We start from the raw sequence: 14,990 nt of genomic DNA on the forward strand, positions 1-14,990 counted from the left end.
ATGAGACAGGCTGGGGAAAGTTTCCTCTCTTCTTTATTTCTTACAGATATTTGTTAAACAAACTGCATACAGTCAACTCACAACTTGCACACGTTTAGCTTGTGTGCGATCGCAGCCTTATGTGCTTGGCAGTTGGCTGGCACGCAATCACGAAAAGGAAGCGCACATAAGGTGGAGAGCTCAAAAGGTTTTCATGCAGTGGGGAGACGTAGCATGGAAAGAGCTTCTCAGCTCTCTTTTTGCTTACCAGGCTTTTGGACGGTCTTTCGACCTAATAGGCAGCATCATGCCTTGGAGTATGTCCCAATATCTGGTGAGAACAATGACTTTGTGGCACTTCACAGTCGGGGCTGGCCTTAGCGGTGGGTGAGCCTGGCCGTTGGATCAGAGCCTTGAGCTGAGGGAGGCACCAAGCTGAACTCAGTGGCTGCGTCTTTGGAATGTACTGGTAGTAGGGAACTGGGGTGGCAAAAAAATATGTGCTGTAACCCTTTATTCCACAGAATGTTCAGGGGCTAACTACAAATATCTTGAATTAGAGTCAAAAGTATGTGCCTTTTTCAGTTTGTCCACTCTGATGTCCTATGCACTTTACTATGAGACAATGTTACTGAATGCTTAGCACTTCAAATCCTATAAACACTGCAAGCACTATAAAAAAATAAAATAAAGTCATAAGCTGTAAGAGGTCAGCTGGATACCTTTTTTATTCATAACTTTTATTTTTAAAGAAAATAATAATTGTTGCTCTAAAATAAAGAATGCTTGCTGGAAGACAGGAACTGTTGCGAAACAAAACAAACATATTAAAAGTAAAAGCTGTGATAGTGGAGGTGTGTGTGTGTGTGTGTGTGTGTGTGTTTTGAAGGCATGTCTCGCCTAGGGCACTAGTTATCCTAGGGGAGGCCCTGTTCACAGTGCATGTCATAGAAGCCTTAAAGGACATACTATAGCAGAACTTTATTTTTCTCTCTTAAGCAAGAACAAAACAGTAACAATAACTCACATTCTCTCTGGATACAACTTAATTCTTTGCTAGCTGATGGCTAAACTAGCCATATAGTGCACATGGTGTATATAAAAATGAATTATGATGGCATTCAGATACATGGTCTTGCTTAAAGAGTACAGAACAATTATTTTGGCATAAAGAACAGTGTTCGGATGGAGTCGGGTTTGCTCAGAGTCTTCCCTCATATGCACATGCACAATGTGCTATATATCATGTCAGCCTTGAGAAAGTTATTTGAAATATGTGAATGTGAAGTTTTAGGATGGTGACTGTTGAAATGATTACATACAGGAGTAACAAATAAGTTTGGTCTATTATTATCGCTTTTGTTCACTGGAATGATTTTGTTAGAAGTTTTGTGAGATATATTCTTAAACTGCAAAGAAAAGTATAAGAAAGCCTAGCTGCTGAAAATAAGAGGCACTATGAATTTGCAAATATTCAAGAGGTCAAATAATTAGCCAGTAAAATAATTTACCAAGGGCTATTGGATTTTCCAACCACTGAGAGTTCTTAAATCAAGTCTGGATGGTCTTTCCAATAGACAAGCTCAAGCTCAGACAAAAGTTTATGGCCTTCATGTATAGTAATTATTCAGGCTATCTCCGTGGGATCTTTTATGCTGGAAGCCAAAGTGGGATTATAATGACCCCTTTTGGCATTGGAAATCTATCTGTCTGTAAATCACGATGGAAGTTAATTTGTCTTCTATCTGAAATTAATATTCCCGAGTAGGGGAGATCATTGGGTTTAGATCCTGATAATAAACTTTCCTGCAAATATGCTAGAAGCTCTGGACAGTTTATTAACAAAACAAGAATTATGCTGTTGTTGGTTTGGGGCTAGATGCTTTTGCTCAGTTTATGGCAATTCCATCCAGAACACAATTCTCCTGGATGACCCAGAAAGCAAAATGTTGCTGTTCAGACAAGTGGAAACGAGAACACAAAGGCTGAGAGATTACAGGATATGGAAGGACCTCCAATAAGGTATCTTTTGCTGGATGTTGCTCCCATCTCTTCCTGAAAACAATATATGAAAAGTGTCAATTACTTCCTTGAACAATTTCTCTTGCTCAAGCAATGTTAGATTTTCTTAATATTGAAAATATCTCTACATTGTGGCGCTTTAAGTTGCCTTGGTACAGATTTGGAAGCACAGTATGCACTCGGTCCAGGAATGGGGGCTGGAGTCTTCAGAGGGCGGCTGTAGACATGAACCCTGCATTATGCGTGACATCTAACCGATCTGCAGTGGCTTCTTGTGCTTGTGATAGTAGCAAGCTCCACGCAGATCTCTTTGGCACTTGCTCAGGGTAACTGCCTCCTGTTCTGTTAAGGTGGAGACTGGCTAGGGCAGAGAGCTTGGCTCGAAGATAAAACTTCATATACTCAATAGGTTGATCTTCCTCATGGCAGTATTTAAACATCGTGCTTATCCGTGTTTTTCCTTCCTCATTTTCTGTAAATATATCTATCTAGTTGCTCCTCCCTTTCTTCATGACGTCATGTTAACACTTGGACTGTGTACACATCAGACATTTAATTCAAACGAATTATGGGAACTGTAGCTTCTCTCAGAGCTGCAATTTCCAGCCTGCTTAACAACTATAATTTATATTTTAGTCATGGTTTGTTTGAATTTTTTTTAAGTGAGCAGCTTATAAATTTCCTAAATAAATAATAAAATAAATACTGTGTAGGTACGGTATGCCCTAACACGACTGATTGTAATTCAATAGAAGGTCCAGCAGCAGTCTTTAGTGGATTGCTCCCTCTCATCTATTTTTGCTACAGACCAGAAAATAGTGCCTGCTCATCACATTACCATGGTGAACACACACATTCCTGGAGTGACACCCTGACCTTGCTGAATGGGTGGCTCTGGAAGGACACGGTGGCAGCAATGGATTAATATTCATCCACCTGTCTAAAGTTCTACACCATCCCTATGTGACTGGGGAGTGTTACTTTAATATCCTTCTCTTTTAATAAACTCTGATGTTATTGAAAACACAACTGAGGAAATTTGTTGGCTTTTATATGATTTTAATCTCAGTTGTCGCCCCTTTGAAACAAGTCTTCTTTAGTTGTGAAGATAGGAATTCATCTGCTGATCAGATCATGGAAGGACAATGCTGTTATGTTTGCCATTTTAAACAAGTCTAAACAAAGATACAGGGTGGGGGGAGCTCTTACCTTTTGATCTCTGTGTATCCTCTTTGATATTAGCTGCTGACGTATTCTGCTGCCATTTCTTTGGGTGTTATCTGCTTTGTATGTGCCATTTTAATCTCTTTTGTATATGACAACAGAGAAAGGCTTTTGTTGTATATCTTTCTTTTTCTTTTTAATGAAAAATGAAAGGTTCCTCCTGTTTTTTGTGTGTGTGTGTTTTTTAAATTAGAAACTAAAGCGGATATTACTTTTCTCCTGGAACCTGCATTTCTTTTTAAGGGCCTGGTTACCAGATTCTAAACACGTTTGTTTGGAAGTAGTCCTTTGCAGGTGATTGGTGCTCTGAATCCCCAACACCAATCTCTTGGAATGATCTGTACATGCTAATTCCAATCTTGGCTGCATAGGAACTCATCCACATATTCCATACTGGAAGTGAGGTGTGGAATTGTCCTTCGTTTAAGATAGGTAGCTCTCAATAGGCGCTTCACCCAGTGACATGAATCATAACCCAACAACTTTTCATAAAGGCCTTGCTGAAGATAAGTCAGTCTGGGTCTGGTCAATGACTTGATGGGAATCACAAGTATGCCACTTTGGATTTAATTTTGAAGAAAGACAGACGGTAAATTTGAGAAAAATAAATAAAGGCAATCATACCCTTTCAACTAGACAGAGATGCTGAAAGCATTGTCCATAAAAATGTTTTCTTTACTTCAGCATAGGAGCTTAAATATTGAGGTGGTAATGGAGTTGATTGGCATATATCCATAGAGAGCTTTGGAATTTTATTTATGTATTCAGTGCTTTTTTCTAGAAAAAAGGTCTCGGGACTCACCATGAAATTGTTGCAATAAGTGCCGCAATTTTAACCAGTGCTTTACTTCTAAGGGGGGGGGAATCTGCCAGTGCTCCACCCCCTTGAGTACCCCCAGAAAAAAGCACTTTGTACTGAACTGCAAAAGAGCAACCACAAAATACCACATTAGGGAGCAGCCTGGAAACATAGGTAGGTCCTGCCGTAAAATAGTTTTATACTAGTTACCTGCAAAATTACTGCAGAGAAATGCTGTGCACATTCACTTATTAAGAACCTTTGAAGGTGTGATGTGCTGAATATTGTTACATTTTTTAACTAAAAATGCTTTATGCCATAAACTTTAGAGAAGGATCTGCATAAATTAGCTCTTCTGTAGATTGTGTTCTATCTTCCCTTTTAATCTGGCTGTATTAAAAGGGGCCGTATGAATTTGTAATCTAATTTGAACATCAAAAACAAAGGCAAATTTTCTTTCTACTCCACCCTGCAGATCATTCCACATCAGAGAGAGATTTCTTGCATATCTCTAGTTCAAGTAATGAAGTTGCATATGTAGATTTGAAGGAAACTTTGATATATATTTTTAAATGCACATTTCGCTAAAGCAGAAAATGAAATGCAAAAACTCAATTAAACACTAGGACACAAATATAAAAGTTTAGAAGACAGATGTATGAAATAAGAGTCAGTGAGTGTGTACGGTGTTTTATTTTCTGCAAGGAGCCAATACTTGATTCATCTAGAATATACACATACACATCTATCTGTTAAACTCCTAGTAAACCAGAAGAGGAAAATAAGAAATGTGATAGTGGTTAGGCAAAGATGACTATCTTTATTATCCTGTTTTGCCTCTTTATTATCCTGTTCATCCCCAACTCACCAAACCAACAAATGCCAGCTCTAAAATGGTGTTAGTGCCAATGACCTTTGCTTAACTTGATTGGTTATTTTTTTTAAAAAAAGAAAACTTGCCAAGAGAACAGTAAACATCAAGAACATTCTATCTGCTCTGCTAAGTGGAAGGTCACACCAAGAGCATGCGCTCAAATGGAGCATCTTCTGTGAATAAAACAACACATCCGTTTGGCTGAGGGACAATCTCACCCTGATCTGTGTTTCAGGAAGCCTACTGTACTGTTGGCAGGAAGTGGGGAGCGAGGTGAGTAAGCTGAGCTAAAAAAGCCTGTAACTGTGAAGTGATCCCTAGAAACGGAGGGCTGAAGGAAAGGGGAGAGAATAGAAGAAGAGAGAGAAAGATTGTGGAGAGGGACTAAGGCAAGAATATAGGAGGGGTCAAGGGGAAATTGGCAGAGGGATGGGAAAGAAGTGGGAAAGTGAATGTAGGAGACTGGGCGCAAGTGTTTGTGCTCTCTGCCTTTCTGAGGGAGACATAGAGATGAAGGGGAGCAATTCAATTCAGTTTAAAGACAAACCGGCTTAGTTCAGATTTTCTGAAACATAACTATCCCAGTGGCTTGTGAAGGTGGTTTTCTTGGTGGGTTTCTTGGTGGATATCTGGATTTCCTTTCCCTCCCTTTCACTGTCCTTTATATTTGCTGGTCATCATTGAAGGTAAAGAAGTTGAATATACTGGCAGTGTGAATACTGTTGCAGGGCGATTCATTTCACAGGAAACTGGTACTGTATGCCTATGCCAGCTCCTGCCAAGGCCTTCCCTTTGGCCATAAATGGAGTCAGTATTCCACCATGGAGTCTGGGGTTTGCAATGCCTGTTCTTGGCAGCAATAATTGATCCACTGGGTTCTAGAGTGCCCCCCCCTGCCACAACCCTGAGGTCAGAGCCCCCTTCTTCAGGGCATGAACTTGAGGGCTTGGGATCAGAAGGGGGATGACACCCAGGGTCAGCCCCAGAAGCACTTCCACCAGGCAAGTCTGTGATGCTAGTGCCCCTCCCACCCAAATATGTCACATTTCCACCCTCTAACTAAGAGGACTCCCTGGGTAACCAGAATCTCTTCCACTCTTTCAGAACAGAAGGCTTATGAAGAGGGCTTGGCCCTTGTAACTGGAGAGGCACATATTAGTGAAGGCAGAGCTTGCAGCCAGTTCAGAACTGCTGCTCAGTCTAATGTTGCTACAGCATCATCCAAGCGCTGTTCTCCTTTAGCAATCAACCATAGCCCCCTGCACAAGGCAATTTAGTCTTGGCTTCAAGGTCCCCCCACCCCACCCATGAGGCCGGAGGCAGATTTAGGGCAGTGTGACCGCTTCTCCCACACAGGGCACAGGGGCCAAGGCGGTGTCTTCCTGCCTCATCTCCAAAGCCTGGGCCTTGGGAAGGAGGGGTGAGGACTCTAGCAGGGTCCTGGAGCACTGGCGGAGGAAGAGTGTGTGGGGAGCACACCACCCCGGCAGCGTGATCCTGGTGGGGTGCCATCGCAGCTGCTCCCCTGCCTGTGCTGGGTGCCACACCCCTGCAGGAAGTGTGCCCTGCCCCCGGGACTCACGACAGCCCCACCCCCACCCCTACTGTCCTGGAGTCATCCCATTGCCTTTCCAAAGCCTAGTTAGTGTCTGCCCAGCTTTGGGAAGGAAATGAGAAGGCTCTAGGTCCCTGCCAGAGCCTTGCACCTCCTCCCTAACTAAGCCCAGTGTCTTCTTTTCCTGGCTTTGGGGAGGTGGCTTTGGGCTAGGGGAGGGTGTATAATTTTGGCCTTGCACAGGGTGCCATATTACCAAGGTCCACCCCTGTTTGAGGCCCTTGCTTTGCTGGAGATTAGCACCTGCAGTAGCCCCCCCTGCCTCTGCCTTCCCTTGCCCCATGGTAAGCTGCTTGTTCTTGGAGAAGGCAGCACAAACTTTTATAATGCACCCGAGCCCTTTCAATTGTCCACTTGGAACACAGGCAAAGCCTTGACCCATTGTGAGTAGTGGGGCACAATATTGCCGCCCACCAAAAATAAACTGTGCTTCGGTGGACTGAAATGGAATGCTTGCACTCATATGAAGAGGAATATTTGGTGCCATATCCCCATTTGTCAGGAAGCGGAGGAATCCCCAGTAGCCACCAGAGGAGTCTGATACTTTTAAGCCCTTCTATTAGTCACATTTCTGTCTGCAAGTAATTAAAGAGGCTGGATACCAAATATCCTGTATACCTGGAGCCTTGCCAAGTGCTTTGTCCCATCTCTTATCATGCTTGTCCATTTGGGATTCTTCCGTAAGCTTTGTTATATTCATCATGTAGATTAACAGCGCTTAACTGCGAACACCAAACTTTGATGCTACAAAGTGGGAATTGCTTGAGTAAACAAAATCAAAAGTAAATGGAGCCACGGCACTGAATCAAAGTGCACTCCAAACTTGTTTTAATTTACAAAGGTTAAAAGCAAATGCGGCTGTTGCCTGGGGACAGAACTTCGGGAAGGCATAGTACACTGATTTATAACAAAGGCAAGAAGGATAACTGGGGAGAGGGAAATTTGATTTCCTACTGCTGCATTCAGCTTTTTTAATTGACTTCAATTTCACCATCCCTAACAAGATGGCTGTGCCACAAAGGTGGTAAGTTATTAGAGGAAGGGTCTTTCCAGGTGATAACGCGGTTCTGGTTTCTATGTGAATGTGTGTGCTCATGTCCATATTCTTCCATGCTACCCTGTCACAACTAGAGTGAAATGGGGGCAGCTTTGCCCCAGGAGCTAGCCTTGTTGCTTTGGGGAAATTGCATTATCCTTTTTTGCTTCTTAAAAAAAAAAAATCGAGAGGGGGACTTCATGGTTAAAATTACATAGGAAACATAGTGGTGAAATATGCAAAAACAGGCACTACTGTAGAAGCAGGAGGGTAAAGGATATTAATCTCACTTGTGTTTACCCCACTTTGTATGTTTAAGTATGCATGTTTGAGAGCTCTCAGAATGGCTTACAAATAAAAAGTGCCCTGTAACAAGAAAAAGTCAATTAGAATAATAAATATGGAATCAGTTACCAGCTGAAATTAGAGAAGCACCTAATGCTTTGATATTTAGGAAGCTATTGATGGTATTTCTTGGTTAAAGAGGCCTTTCCCTGGTGTTTGATCCAGTCATTACATGGAATAATAATTGTAGAAATGCACCAATATAAACTAAACACAACAAAGGATTGTTTTATTCAGATTGATAAAAGCCAGCAGAGCCCTGTAATAGGGTGACAGCAGCTACCCAGGCCCAGGCTGTGTCTGTTGTACTGGGAAAACATCAAGTTTGGTACCAGAGAGCTTTTCAGAGAAGGGCACTGACCATATGGAGAGACACAACTAGAAAGGCCCATCTGATTATCGCTTGCCCAACTTCAGAAGGTGCAGGGCAGAGAAGCACCCCCAATTATAAATGTAACATCAGTGCAGGCTTGCATTAGAGAGGGTCAAGGGCGTACCCACCATTCGGCAAGTTAGGGCAGCTGCCCTACTCTAGAAGCAGGGCTGGTGGGCAGAGGCGGAGCACAGCCCGGCGGAGCGCGAGTTCGCCATTCCCGCCGCACCGCACCGCACCCTCCCTCCAGCTCCCCGGCGCGCCCTCAGGCAAGGCCAAGCGCGGCGGGGAACCAGGGAGCGCGGCGCGGCGGGCGGGAACGCTGAACTCCGCCTCCGCCCACCAGCCCTGCTTCTAGGGGCAAGGGGGGGCAAGGGGAGGGGCACAGCCCGGCGGAGCGCGAGTTCGCTGTTCCCGCCCACTTTGTGGCCCCTCCCCTTCCGTGCCTTGGCCCCTCCCCTTGCCCCCCCCCCTAGTTTTGATCCTGGGTACGCCCATGGAGAGGGTATCCCTGATACCCAGGCCCCAAGCTATTGAGGGCTTTAAAAATAAGCATGTGCTCTTTGGATTGTGGCCAGAAATGGACTGTCAATCAATGAAATTGTCTAAGAACTAGCAGTGTATAGCAGGCCCCTGAGAGTAGCCTAGAAGTTGCATTCTGCACAAACAGAAAATTCTGAGAAGTCTTTGAAACATGCAACATATGTTTTGTTTTAAGGGCTGCAACTGAGCATTCCCATATTTGATTGTTTTAGCAGAGGAGAATTCATCATCTAAGGGATTTTAAAACATTCAGTTTTTAAAAATGGCATACGTGTGTAGTGTGTGCATGTTGCAGGAAAGGAAGCCTTGTAGCTCATCCATAGGGATGTCATAGGCACTGAACAATAGGTGCCTGTGATTCCTGGATAATTCCACAGAACACTTACTAACACAATGAAAGTTTTCCAGAGGGAGGGAAATGATCAGCTCATCCTAGTGATAGATTATTTCATTTTGAGCAATGTAATAGAGCATCAGTAGAATTGCCTTCTTTGGAGCAACTTTAACAACTAACAGCTGTGCATTTGCTGGTGTGGGGAAGCCATACAGAAGTATTTTATGTCTTAGCAAAGGTCTGCATGGGATATCAACAAAAGAACATTCCTGTAGCTAGCATGGGTACTTTTTTACTAATTCAAATCCTCCCAGTATGGATTCATTGGCTGCCCGTTCTCATCCTCAATAGAATAAGCAGGTTCAGATCACTTTAAAAAAAAAACTTGTTCTGGTGTTTCAAAGCTGATACTTAGTTTGGGATTTTACTAATCCCTGGGTTGTTTCATGTTCAACAAAAATCCAGTCCTCCATAGCTCAGTCAGTAGAGCATCTCAGGGCCATGGATTCAAGCCTGTTATGAGCTGGCAGGACTATGAAGAGGAGGGATTGGATCCTGGCGAGGGGTGTAGCAAGGACTGGGACACACCAGGGCAAGCTGGGAATGGGGAAAGAGACATGGGTGTAAGAAATACTCATGGAGTGACGGAGGATGGTGATGGGACAGGGGTCAGTGCACAGGAACCAGAGCAGCAGAACCCATCACCAGAGCCAGAAGGACCCTTGTCCCCATGAACACAGCAGGCTCTGAGGCATAGGGAGCAGTGGGTGGGGCACTCTAGGAGGCTGAGGCAGGCAAGGGCTCCCTAGCTGGCCAGGTGGGGCTCGCTAGCTCTGGGAGGAAGCATTGATTCCCCAGCTAGAGTAGGCTTGGAACAGGTGAGGGTCACCTGCCTCATCAAGCCCAGGTGCTGCAATCAACATGCAAAGTACAAAAGGGAAGCAGAGCAGAGGCGCTGTGTCTGCTCAACTGCCTATGTTGATGGGCCTCAGCTTGGATGTTCCAGGATCTCTACGGGACACTGCTTTGGCTTGGATTTTGGACACATGGATTGATCCTGGATGGGGGAAATTGGCACCCTCAATTGATGCCAGGTAGGCCAGGTGTTCAGGACACCATTTAATAAATCCAATTATCCATGTTACAGAAGTATTAGAGAGTTACACGGAAGTTGCAGGTTTCATGTTGCTGTACTCCACTGCTTTTGGTAGGAAATCAAAGCTACAGTTTGTACAAGCTGTTTATTTTTTGCAGATAGGGATCCTCTGTGTGTTTATCTTTTGCAGATAGGGACTCTTCTAAGAAATCCTCAATGTCACTTATTCTGAGATCACTTAAGTGTCCTGAGAAAGGGGTGTGGTGCTGTGTAGTGGTTGCAGGCTGATTTCTGAATGATGGGTGAAGTGTAGTATATGCTTTTTGTCTGAGTAATTAAGGGAAACAGAGGCAGGGGGCCACCCAGTTTCCTTTAAGTCTGTGCACATAATCAAAACATGGAGGGCTTGTTCTATGCTACAACACTCACAGCTTCAGGTGTTTGCTTAATATTCAGCCTTTGTAGGCTGCAGAAGCCAGTACATGCGTTAAAATGTCACTCTATGGCTGTGTATCATTGCACATTTTTTCAAGGCCCTGACAGATGGCAATGCTTGTTTAAAACTAATTTCTCTATTAAACCAAGCCCCATGTTGTCAATAATTTTTAATATGAGTATAGTTTATTGTAATAGGACATTTGCATCATTGGAATGCATGGGGAAGAAGATGAGGAGCTCAGCAGGCATACAGATTTGCCTAGTCCCACTCTTCCTCACTACGGTGAGGTGCACTGCAGCTCTATTTAAATTGAAGCTATTTAAACAGTTGCAGCTCTATGTATAAATTAGTCTGGTGAGGGGAGACATTTTGTATGGGTGATCAATAAGGATTGCCATGGAACAGCCCAATTGGTGTTACTAAGGCAACGGAGCCATAATGGAGCCTTCCGTCTTTGCATCCTCCTTGTGGAATACTTGGCAAACATGTCAGGGTGGGGCCAAGTTTTAGGAGAAGTTCCTTGACACGCAGGACTTGCATAAAGAGTGGGTATTGGCAGGTGGGGTTAAAACTGGCTCAGAGTGGTACAGTATGGGGTTGGAAACAAAGAGGTTACATTAGGAAGGATGCTGTGAGATTGAGTAGGAAAAGGGAAGTTACAGGATGGTGGAAGGAGAGAGATGTAAGACGAGAGAGAAACAAAAGGACTGGAGATGGATATAGAAGATAGTGGAGACAAACCTTTACAGAAAACTGGGCAAGAAGCTTAGTGGTGAGCCAGAACCTACACAAATTGAAAGAGGTGTGCAAGGACTCCTATGATGAGACAGACCTCGGGGCTACTGAGCATGGGCGTACCCAGGAACAAATCTAGGGGGGGGGGCAAGCCATGGTCGTCCAGGTTGTGACATTTCAGCACGGAAAAGGCGAATGAAACCAAAATTTTATTATATATAATTATAGCAGTGTTTTATTACGGTAGTTATTACAATTATTTGCTTGAATTTTTAAAATTTCTATTCTAATTACATGTCTTATACTAATATCATTTTTCTTGGGTTTGAAGAAAATGTTGAGGTTTGTTTGGTGTGGCCTTTTTACGTACCTGGACTAAACAAACCAGCAGTTGTGTGGTATAGTAATGCATATACAGTCCTGCCACCATGTGCACTGGTTAAAGCAGACTACTGTGCTACACAAACTCTTCACCGGGAACAAAACTGAATTCAATAACCACATCTTTTAAAGATGTAGGAAAATTAAGGAGTACTCTCACCGGAGGAGAGTATGGTAGGGTGCCCCTCTTTCCCTCAGAAAATGTTGAAGATTATGGTGTTAAGCGACCCCCAAGCTACATCTCCTCCTGGTGGTCATCTAGTCCCACCCCCTGTAATGCAAGAACATGCACCTATCCCATATGGGGATTGGGCCTGCAAAAATTTGGCTTTATCAGCACTACTATCCTGCTAACCAATAATATGCAGCTTGCCCAAACGGGGATCGAACCTGCATCATAGGGGTTATCAGCACTATTATCCTGTCAACCCAGGAATAGTACCTCAAAGTTTTGATGGGACCCTGGGGGTCATCTAGTCCAACCCCCTGTACCGCAATAATATGCAGCTTTCTCATATGGTGAAAGAGCAATTGCCAAAACAAATCTGATAAAAGGGGCCCGAGGCTATGCACAAAGAGGGGGTAGGGTAGGGTAGGATTGGGGTAATTTAGCTGCTGGCTACAAACTGCCAAGCCCTTAAGCAGCAGTTCAGCCCAACACAGGACTGCACGGCGATCAGGGAAACAAAGAAACTAGGATTAGAGTGATTTAGCTGCTGGCTAGAAAGGAACTTAGAGGGAACCTTTACGATGCAAAAACCAACAGAGGTGACACGGCAATCCTTCCCTGTCCCAGGGAATGGTCCACACTGAGGATGAACACTGCAACTCCGCTCTCCGCTGCCGGGTGGTTTTTTTGCTGCGTGGGAGCTTCCCCCCCCCTTTTTTTTGCTTCTCTAGGGAGGGGCAGCTGCACCCCCCTGCCCCATGCTGGGTACACCCATGCTACTGAGGGCAAGGAGACCTAGAGAAGGCTTCTGGGTATTGGAATAAAGCAACTGATTTGTATGGGAGAAGACAGACCTTCAAATCTCCTTATGAATTCATAGATTAAAACTAGCACTTTGACTTGAACTTAGAAACAGTCCAAAAGCCGCTGTAAATCTTGTGAAAACCACATTATCACGGTGTGACTGAGACTAAGTGGTGAAAAGAAAATCAAATACATTATTTAGTTGCTGAAAAAGCTGTCTTTCTGGTTCTCTGTATTTTTAAGAGCTCTCACAGGAACTTCAAAAACTGAATATATGCTTTCTCTAAAATTATTTGGCTCTTGGGATCACACTTTAATCAAAACTGTAGCTGCCTTTGGGAGGAAAAATAAAACTTCTTTAATGGCTAAACAAACCTAAATGGTCTGTTTTGAACTGTGTGGTCTCACCTGTCATTTGTTTCATAATGTGTCCAAATCAAATTTTGTGATAGGGGCATTCACCATTAAAATGTCATTTATCGTAACAAGAATAAAGACACATTTTTTCTCTCCACTCCCACCCCAAAATTGTGACAGAGGAAATAGAATCATTAACAGCTTTCAACTAAATGGAAGGCTCTCTTTTCAAACGAAGTCTAAAATATTTAAATAAATTTATTTTGGATTTATTATGCTGCCAACCAGCACGAATAAAAGCCCATTAAATTATCCTAAATGCACATGATAGAGAGGAATTTGTTTTGGTTTTTAATATCTTTTGCAGATGAAGAACGAGGTCATTTAAATGTAACATTTTAATGCAGGCCTGAAATTATGTCACAAAAAAATAATCCTAGTTTAATTTCGGATACAAATGGAGGGCATGATCCAACCAAAGTCAAGCACTTTCCTCTGAATAATTTCAATGACAAAGTTAAGCATGTGCTTAACTCTCTTCCACTGGATTTACTAGGACATAACAGTGCTTAATTTTGGTCTAGTTTGTTAACGTCTTAGCCTAGGTGCATAAGCAAGGTTTAATTTAAAGAACTTGGAGCTTAACCAGTGTTGGGTTCTTGGATCACATTTGTAATAATGGATATCTGAAAACTATGTGTGAAATACAGGATGTGTATTCATAATGTTATATAACACAGTTACTGTATATATATATATTCTAGGGCATAATTTTAAATTGACAGCATTAGATTGTCCTACTTTCTCCTCCTCTATTGTTTTTCTGGCACAGTTGGGAGAGGTGCCAACTGAAAGCTGGAAAAGTTGTGAGATTGCCACTACCTCCCTTGAAGAGAGTCCCAAATAACATTTCTCACTCGAAACTATAGATGCCCACTCTGTTTGTTTAAGGTTCCTTTGTGACCTCAGAAACCATTGGACCAACCTCTGCTCTTATGGCAGTCTTGGAATGAGTTCTTGAATTCTGATAATGCCTCATGCTTGTCTGCTTGGAGGGAAGATAGAGAGACTATGTAGAAATCATCCTCCGGTATAAAGCCAATGTTTTAATTTGGTGCTCCTCCCACTTTTGCCTCTGAACCCGCTCACAACTAACATTTGTCCCTCAGAAGGTTGGCGTTGGTGGGAAATGGTTCCCTACTCCAGCATAGGGCTGACTAGGCAGGTGCCTTAAGCCAAGATAAGATTATTACACCCAGAGGCTGTCTGGTTCATAGCTCAGTCTCTTAACCACTGTGCTGCACTAGCTCTGCGCTACGCTGTTTCAGCACTTTAATTCCTTCAGCATGCATTTCCAGCACGAAGAGTTCCTGTACAGCGACATGCTGATAAGAATGGTGCAAGTACCACTACTGTCTGCCCCACCCCCCGCTTCTGCGTTTTGAGGGCCTCCACCTTTCAATAACAATTGGTACTTTCCCTTGCATGCCACGTTATCTCAGCCATGAGCACAAGGAGTTGCCATGCCTACATCTCTGAGGCTGGTATTGTTTTATGGCTGGCTGTAGCTCTGGTCTAGAAAAAAACTCATTGTTTCCCCCCCTTTATAAAAATCCTTATTTAGAAAATCTCCCTCCTGCATGTGAAAATGACCTTTAGATCAGCCCATCTTTTTCACAGCTACCACAAGAGTCAGACCAGTGAACTCTCTAGCCCGACATAGACTTAAACTGTCAATGGGCAATACTGGAACATTCATTCAATACCAGAACAGAATCATTTGGAGATGATGCACTGAGTAGTTGTAAATAGTATTCATTTTCAGCTTTGGGGTAAGTGTTGAGTGGAGACAGCAGGATGAAAAT

General features: G+C 43.3%; 1 protein-coding gene across 1 annotated transcript in view; it reads left to right on the plus strand.

The window, feature by feature from the left end:
• The window catches only part of BEND5 (BEN domain containing 5), a 730,611-nt gene that overhangs the window by 427,076 nt on the left and 288,545 nt on the right, over nt 1-14,990 (plus strand). The window lies entirely within an intron of this gene.

This window comes from Zootoca vivipara, chromosome 7 (genome assembly GCF_963506605.1).
Source record: "Zootoca vivipara chromosome 7, rZooViv1.1, whole genome shotgun sequence".
In the NCBI taxonomy this organism is placed as follows: domain Eukaryota; kingdom Metazoa; phylum Chordata; class Lepidosauria; order Squamata; family Lacertidae; genus Zootoca; species Zootoca vivipara.